Below are 8,037 nucleotides of genomic sequence, written 5' to 3'. Positions count from 1 at the left end.
GTGATAATTGTAGTGTGTGTGTCGCAAAAAATTTCGTATTTTTTGGGTCGTTTTTTCTAACATACAATGTTACTTACTAATCCTTCAACTGTTTAAGCGAATAAATTGTTAGCTTGATTTAAATATTGAATATTTTGTGAATACATGGTGTCCAAATAAACACGGGAATTGTGGGATACAAGGTGTCCAAATAAACATGGGAATTGTGGGATACAGGGTGTCCAGATGAATATGGGAGTTGTGGGATAAAGGTGTACAAATAAACATGGAAATTGTGGGATACAGGGTGTACAAATAAACATGGGAATTGTGGGATACAGGGCGTACAAATAAACATGGAAATTGTGGGGTACAGGGTGTACAAATAAACATGGGAATTTTGGGATACAGGGTGTCCAGATAAACGTGGGAATTGTGGGATAAAGGTGTACAAATAAACATGGAAGTTGTGGGATACAGGGTGTACAAATAAACATGGAAATTGTGGGATATAGGGTGTACAAATAAACATGGAAATTGTGGGATACAGGATGTCCAAATAAACATGGGAATTGTGGGATACAGGGTGTACAAATAAACATGGAAATTGTGGGATACAGGATGTCCAAATAAACATGGGAATTGTGGGATACAGGATGTCCAAATAAACATGGGAATTGTGGGATACAGGGTGTACAAATAAACATGGGAATTAAGAGACTACTTAAAGATTGTCTTTTATTTCCGAAAATTGACAAATAATAATAATGTAAAATATTATTGTTCTTCTTATGAGCTTTTCTTAAAGTTATCTTCCATCTTAGTATCTTCAAAAATCCAAAAGAAAAATTTGAAATTTACACAATTTGGATGGTTTGTAATATATGGGAATCTGGACAAATTTCTCAAGATTTTTGTAAATTTTGATGGTGTAAAAAATAGCAGACCACATTTTAGAAAGCTCGCCACCAGTAGTGTTCGGTTTAAATGTGTTCTAGTGACATTCTAAAATTGTGTAAACGAATTAATGTCGTGTGAGGAATTAAGATGTTATAGAAGTCGTCACGTAATCTCCATGTTTAATGGGACAACCTGTAAGTATGAATTCGATACTGAAGAACAAATATCAACCTTCAAATAATTGTTTCTTTGCGTGGAACTCTTCATACAGTGTACCAGTTCTCCCAAGAAGATCAAAACCGAAATTGTTTGCAAAATTTCATATTTGTTCTGAAAAATCCCTTTAGGATTGTTTGGAACTGTTCGTAAGGTCAATATTATCAGCGTTTTCAATAAACCTTCCATTTTTCTGATAACTGATAGATCTGTTAATCTATAATCAGCAAACAGCGCAGAATGATCATATATAAATATATATATATATATAATCAAATTTTGATCGGGGAACTCAGGAGACCCACGGGAATGTTTTTAGTTTGGTTTTGAGATATTTAGTCAGGTGGGTCCACTTTTACAGGGAAAATAGCTAGCGCTTGGTTCTCAAGCTATTTAGATAATTTAAGCATTCTATTGATTTCCTCGGATTTATGGTTTACGGGCAGCCGTAGTACATTTGAATTTCCGAGCCGGGTCAACCTTTGCGGTCTCTTTTTGTACTGTAACTAGCTATATGGACAGGACTAGACAGTGCAACAAGATTGACGCGGTCAGACTTTATGCTTCATATAGGTTGAATTTACTTTTACCAAAGGGGCAGAGGTGCGTGGGTTAATCATTTATCATTATTATACAATATGGATACAGTTATGTACATTGAAACCCTTAATAAAGAATACATCGGAAGAATTTATCAAATGTCGTCGTGACAATTTTTCAATGAGTGTTATACTATATTACGTAAATTTCAGTATTTGTGAAAATAAGTAAATAGCCATGAATATGCGGGAACAGTTTTAAAGAGTTCCATATAATCATTTAATTAAAAAACTAAATATCTGCAACATTCCATTATTAGAAAGTGAAGAATACGACATTTGATGAATTCTTTCGATGTTTTCGTTATTAAGGGTTTCACTGTAGGAAAGAAGAAAATACGTAACAACTAAAACTCTATTTTTCTTGATAAGATGGATTTAAATGGGATGCTAACTTTCTTCAAAATCCAAAATATAATAGCTTTGGAGTTGTCAGGTATTTCTATGAATAGGACCAAGACGTAATTTCTAGTAACGCAGATTTAGTCGAGTGGCATTATAGATTTACAAGATATTGTAGTTTTTCTAGATTCAAGATAAAATCTTATCAATTCCTGCGATCTAACAATTTATTTCATTGTCTCGCTGCATAAATATAAATTTGAAAACCGTTTTTAGTCGGAGAAATAATATTTTCATTTTTATTCAGAAAAATGTTTGCAGGAGTCATGGATGTTATCGTTTTGAATCGGACTACTCGGTACCCATGGTTTATAAATGGAGTTTCTTCAAAAATTAACAAGAGTGTATTCCAAAATGTTAATAAAGTTTTAAATTATCTTCCTTCCTATGGGAGTCATTCAAAGAACTACTGAATTAATTCAATTTGCATAATTTGCATCTCTTCTTTTATATTATCATGGACTTTTTGCTTGATTTTTGCAATAAAAAAATGAGACTAAGGAAAAAACGGTAATTGGTACAAAACCACTAATCACTAATCTGCTGCATACACCGAACATGATAGTTAGAAGACGACATGAAAATCGTCTTCTGCCTTGCCGTTCTGTGCCGTGCTGTGCTGTGCTGTGCTGTGCTGTGCTGTGCTGTGCTGTGCTGTGCTGTGCTGTGCTGTGCTGTGCTGTGTTGTGCTGCGCTGTGCCGTGCTGTGCCGTGCTGTACTGTTCTGTGCTGGTTTTATTTAAAAAATAGAAATCTGGCGAAATTCTTGATATTTCCATCAATGTTGAAAGCATAAAAGAGGCAGACCACATTTTGGAAATGATAAAACTATTTATATTAGGCAAGTCCCATGTGATGTCTAAGCTAAAATTAGTTTCTTAATTTGACATTTTACTAGTCTAATAAACACGGATTGTTTTACTAGTCTTATAAAACGAATTGTTTTATCTAACTATAGAATAGTATATAGTATATATTCTGGAATTGATACTGCAGTCTGTCTCCTTAAATTCTAGAATCTTCCTTTGCAAAGTCATTGAATAAGCCATAACAATATTATATTCAAGTTGCAAGTCTTAAAGGGGCGTAATTTTAAGTGGAAAAGTGACAATCATCGATTGATCGACGGCCCTCTTAAAATGTGTCCCATGAAGTATGAATCAGATATTAATGTTAATGTTTTATAGTCAGAAAAACGACAATATCTTCCACAATTTTGATCAAATTAAGCTTTTAAGGGTACCGTTGTAAATCGGGCATTGTCATCTTTGCACGAAGGGTCACTTGAAATTAAGCTTACAATCCCTTTAAACCACTTTTTGATTTTTATTAATTCCCCGAAGGAAAAAAGTTGATTCCAAAAAAATCTGTATAGAAATGAGAACTCTTAAAATGTGAATAAAGTTAAATTCAGCGAAGAAAAATTCCAATGTTCTATTAAATTGTGGAGAAGGATAAATATTATGGTTTCTTCCAACTTGAGTGATATAGACTAATATTTGTTTTTCATTTTAAAACTAATGTTCAAATATATTTTTTCAACTTTTGAACAAAATTATGACGCTATTGAATCCCTGAAATTTATATGTCGCATGGGGTCGCATCTAATTGTTTTTTTTTATTTTCTGGCAAGAAGTTGCGGATTTATAACTTCGAAGACATTAATTATGATTTGGCTTCTGAACTTAAAAATATGTGTTACAAAACTAAATAGATTTAAGAGTTTTAAAAACCGAAGAAGGTTGATTTTCATTTTAATTAAGATATTATATTTTGTTTAGAAATGGAAAAATCTCCATAAAATTAGTTTAAAAGTTAAAAAAATTATGTATCTCTTCATTCACGTGAGGCAAGAAGGATGCAATAAATATATAAGGAATATTACATTACCTTGTTGGGTCTGAAAGCATCCCTCGCTACGCTTATGATGCTTTAGGACCCAACAAGGTCTTGGGAAGCTATGGCAATATAATATTCCCTCCTATATTTATTGCATCACTATTGTCCCACTGCAATACTGGAGAGATAAGAGATAAGAGATATGTGACTGTTATAGTCTCTAACTCGGGTTAGTGTAATTTCAAGTGACCCTCCATGCAAAGATGACAATGCCCGATTCACAACGGTACCCTGATAAGCTTTGTCTGATCAAGTATGATATTAATGGTTATGATTTATAACTTATTGTTTTTAATTGTGGTTTCTCTACCAAGGGACTTGCGCATTTCTACTGCAGGAAACCGTAAAGAAATTGTTAAAACGAAACACTTTAAAACCAAGAAAAACAACAATATCTTCCACATTATTGATCAGACAAATGTTTTAAGGGTACCATTGTAAATCAGGCATTGTCATGTTTGCATGGAGGATCACTTGAAATTATGCTTACAGTCCCTTTAAATGTTATTTTATTCTATTAGTACAGTCCCTTTAAAATGATTGCGAAATTATATTTTAAGTTCAAAGATTAAATGTTCCAAAAACTTTTTTCATTAATCTTGAAGAGGCATTCCATGAGGGTTTCTTTACCAAGATTTATTTTTTAAGTTTTAAACTTTTTAATATTTCATAACTGTTGTGTGCACTGTGCAGGCTTGAAATGATATTAGCCTCATAAAATATTTTACTGAATTTCAGATATTTCATCATTGGCTTGTAGGCATAATTCAAGCATAATAATAGTGCAGCCTTTTATCTTATGTATAAAACTAGGCTTCTAGGACCCGGCGTCCTGCATCAGATATGTTTTAACCATTTCAACAAAAAGCAATGTTAAAACATCGAAAATTATATAAAACTTGGCTGTTAGAGCGCTTTGCGTCCATCTTCTATTTCAACAGTATTAAACAGAAACAAAAAAATTGCGGTTTTTATAATATTTTTTGGCGCATTTTCAAAATTTTTGAAATTTTGATTATTCATAAACCTTCCCTGTGGTCACGCGAGTTCCCACACAAAATTTGGGCCCGATTGGTTCTGCCGTTTTGTCGTGTATTGGATACAAACAAACAAACAAGCAGACGCCAGACAAGCAAAGTATATATATAGAAAAATAAGAAAATGCGCAATAATTTCTAAAATTTTATTTAAGGAAAAGCATAAAAATGTAACGCTTCTCAAATGTCGTCTTTCTTCTAATTAAAATATATAATTGATAATGTGAATTTCCTATCAAAATATATTTATAAACATCGGCAAGTGTCAAAAAATTACTTTTGATGTCTAAAATTGTGTTGAAATCCATAATGGTTAAACATCAGGGGGATGAATTGATGCACGAAGTTAGAAGGCTCTTCTTTTTTTTAAGAATAGATTTTAAAAAACTTTTTTCCCCTGCGGTGCCACTTAACGCTCAAAATGAAGATTTTGGTAACATAAAAATGACGAAATTCCCTGTAAAAAATCCAGGGGATATACAAAATTTCGAGGCACTTTTGGCGCGAAATATTTCAATTATTTCCTCACTCCTTCAAATATTGAAAGCTGCCCCTAGGCATGTATATAGTATATACAATTTCATGCTTATTTGGCGTCATACTCCCACTCACCCCACCTCTGATAATGCACAAACATTATGAATAAAAAGATTAGATAAAATATGGTTTAAAATAAATCAAGAAATCCCTGATCCATTCTTCAGCGGACTCTCGATCCACAGACATACTGCGGAGATCATCTATCAATAGTCGACATTCTCTAGGATGATTCAATTGATACTTTGGCTCTTAAATCAAAATTTTGGATAATTGCTTGTTTTCTTAATTTTTTATTTTGAAATGCAATGTGCTAAATTTATTTTTATTTTTAACCTCATGTATCCAAAGAATGATTCTGGAAGTACTTCTCTAGGGTTGGTTTCAACCTCACTCCCTGGTCTCAGGGTCTCAGGTGCAGTAGAATTGATACAGTTCGGAACTCTTAAGTTTTCCCAACTGCGGAGAACCAAAACCTTTGCTGAATGCTTAATATGTAATAAACCCAAACCCGAAACAGGTAGATTTCAGATTATAACCAAATCCATAAGAAAAATAATTATAATTCAACAAAAATTATTTTTGTAAATTTATGAAATTTGTAATAATCCAGCAAATATTTTAAATCCTCACCAGTCGTAATCGGAAACTAATTAAAGAAGAAATAAGACAGGAGATGGCAATGCTCAATTTAAAAAGGTATCCTTGAAGAAACCTTAATCTGATCAAAAACGTCGTTTTTAAGACTTTTAAGGGGATATACCGTTGTAAATCAGGAACTGCCATCTTTGTATGTTTACTTGAAATTACGCTTACAGTCTCTTAAATGTGTAATGATATTAATTCTCTGCGCCCCCCCCCCCAAAAAAAAATATATTGTTAATTTCAAGTCAACTATCTGCTATATGCACGACCAAGTTATGGAGATGGACCGGGGTTCGGTGCATTAGCAGACATTTTTGTTTCAGGAGACATTTAAAAACTCAATTTCTTGTTTAAAGTTTAAAAAGTCTTATTTAATTTTCCTGAAATGGCTGGAATCAAGTTTTTAGGAGAATGTTTAGCATTTCCAATTTGATCTGAGATACCAAAATTCAGGGTTGAATTATTTGAGTTTAGTTTCTGTTGTTCTGGTTCAAGGTTTAACTTCTCCAAAATAGTTTTGTAGTTTTCTGGTTCCGGGTTCAAGTTGTCCGAGTTTAGTTTCTGGTTTTCTGGTTCCGGGTTCAAGTTGTCCGAGTTTAGTTTCTGGCTTTCTGGTTCCGGGTTCTTTAAATTCTTTTCCAGTTTCTCTGTATTCAGAAATCAAATGTTTTAAGTAAAGGCTTCCCAAAATTTAAACATGTTAAATCAATGTCGAATAATTAAGAATTATGAACGCTCAATTTTTACCTAGGTTATTTTCATTTCTTTTAATATGTAAATTGTATGAGAAGATACATTTCTAGGCTATGAGACGATGGGGGGGGGGGGTTGTGTAAAATGTGAAAAATCTAAATCTTATATGCAATTCTGTGGTATTCTAATTTTAAAATTCACCAAAATATCCTAGCTTGGTTTGATAAATAGTTCAAAGACAAAGAGACCAATATATTGTCTCTGATTATAAAATTAGTTCAGGAAAAAACCTAATAAACCTTATGATGTATAGTGGTAGGCGATTATATCAATATAATGAAGACGACTTTTTATTTGAGTTTTGATTGTTAACAAGCTTTTTTTCGAATTACAAGTTAACAAGCAATCAAAGAGGAGCTTTTCTTATTGACATCTTATCTTTGTTTTCAAGTTATGCTGTTTAACAGGTTGATTTAAATCAAAATTGAAATTGAAAGTCGTCTTCATTGTATTGATATTATTGCTTATCACTGTATATTTAGGGGGTGATATGACTTCTGTGATTTAATTCAAGAAACCTTTATATTTTACAATCTGATGATGTAAACTTTCAATATTTCAAACTTTGACTTTTTCATCCAGCAGAATTCTTAATTTGAAATATCAAAGGTTTCCGACATCTGTGTTGCAAAAATATAAGAATTAGAAAAATAGAACTCAGTTCCATAGTTCCAGTTAATTTCTTTCAATAACATTTTTTAGGGCAGTGATTTTGTTATAGTGAAGGTTCATTCTTGTAAAGTAATGAATATTAAGTAATACATTTGCTCCCTTTTAGTTTAGCTAGACCTGGTTTAGGAGTTATTATAACTCTAATAATCGTATCTTTATGTTTTCATGAATAAATTATCAATATTTTTGCAATATCAAAAAATAGACGTAAAAAATAAATTTATAATTAATAAATAATTTACTCTAATGTCGGTTGTTTAAAAAAGGAAAAATTACTTTTATTCATGCAGTACCTAAACTCATTTTGGGAATTCTTGTATTCTTGTATTCTTGAATACTTTTATTCTTTTATTCTTTTATTCTTTTATTCTTGTATTCTTGTATTCTTGTATTCTTGT

The 8,037-nt window shown here is 32.1% G+C and overlaps 1 long non-coding RNA gene across 1 annotated transcript; it reads right to left on the bottom strand.

Moving 5' to 3' along the window:
- Positions 1-5,621: 5,621 nt before the first annotated feature.
- Positions 5,622-6,354, bottom strand: LOC111700928 (uncharacterized). The gene is made up of 3 exons (XR_002765101.1): positions 6,203-6,354; positions 5,906-6,028; positions 5,622-5,792 (listed from the first exon to the last, which is right to left on the bottom strand). It is a non-coding gene; the product is annotated as an uncharacterized LOC111700928 (long non-coding RNA).
- Between the last annotated feature and the right edge of the window lie 1,683 nt (positions 6,355-8,037).

This window comes from Eurytemora carolleeae, unplaced genomic scaffold, assembly GCF_000591075.1.
Source record: "Eurytemora carolleeae unplaced genomic scaffold, Eaff_2.0 scaffold283, whole genome shotgun sequence".
Lineage (NCBI taxonomy): Eukaryota > Metazoa > Arthropoda > Copepoda > Calanoida > Temoridae > Eurytemora > Eurytemora carolleeae.
The sequence above is the reverse complement of the archived record's forward strand: the minus strand, read 5'-3'. Positions and strand labels throughout refer to the sequence as shown.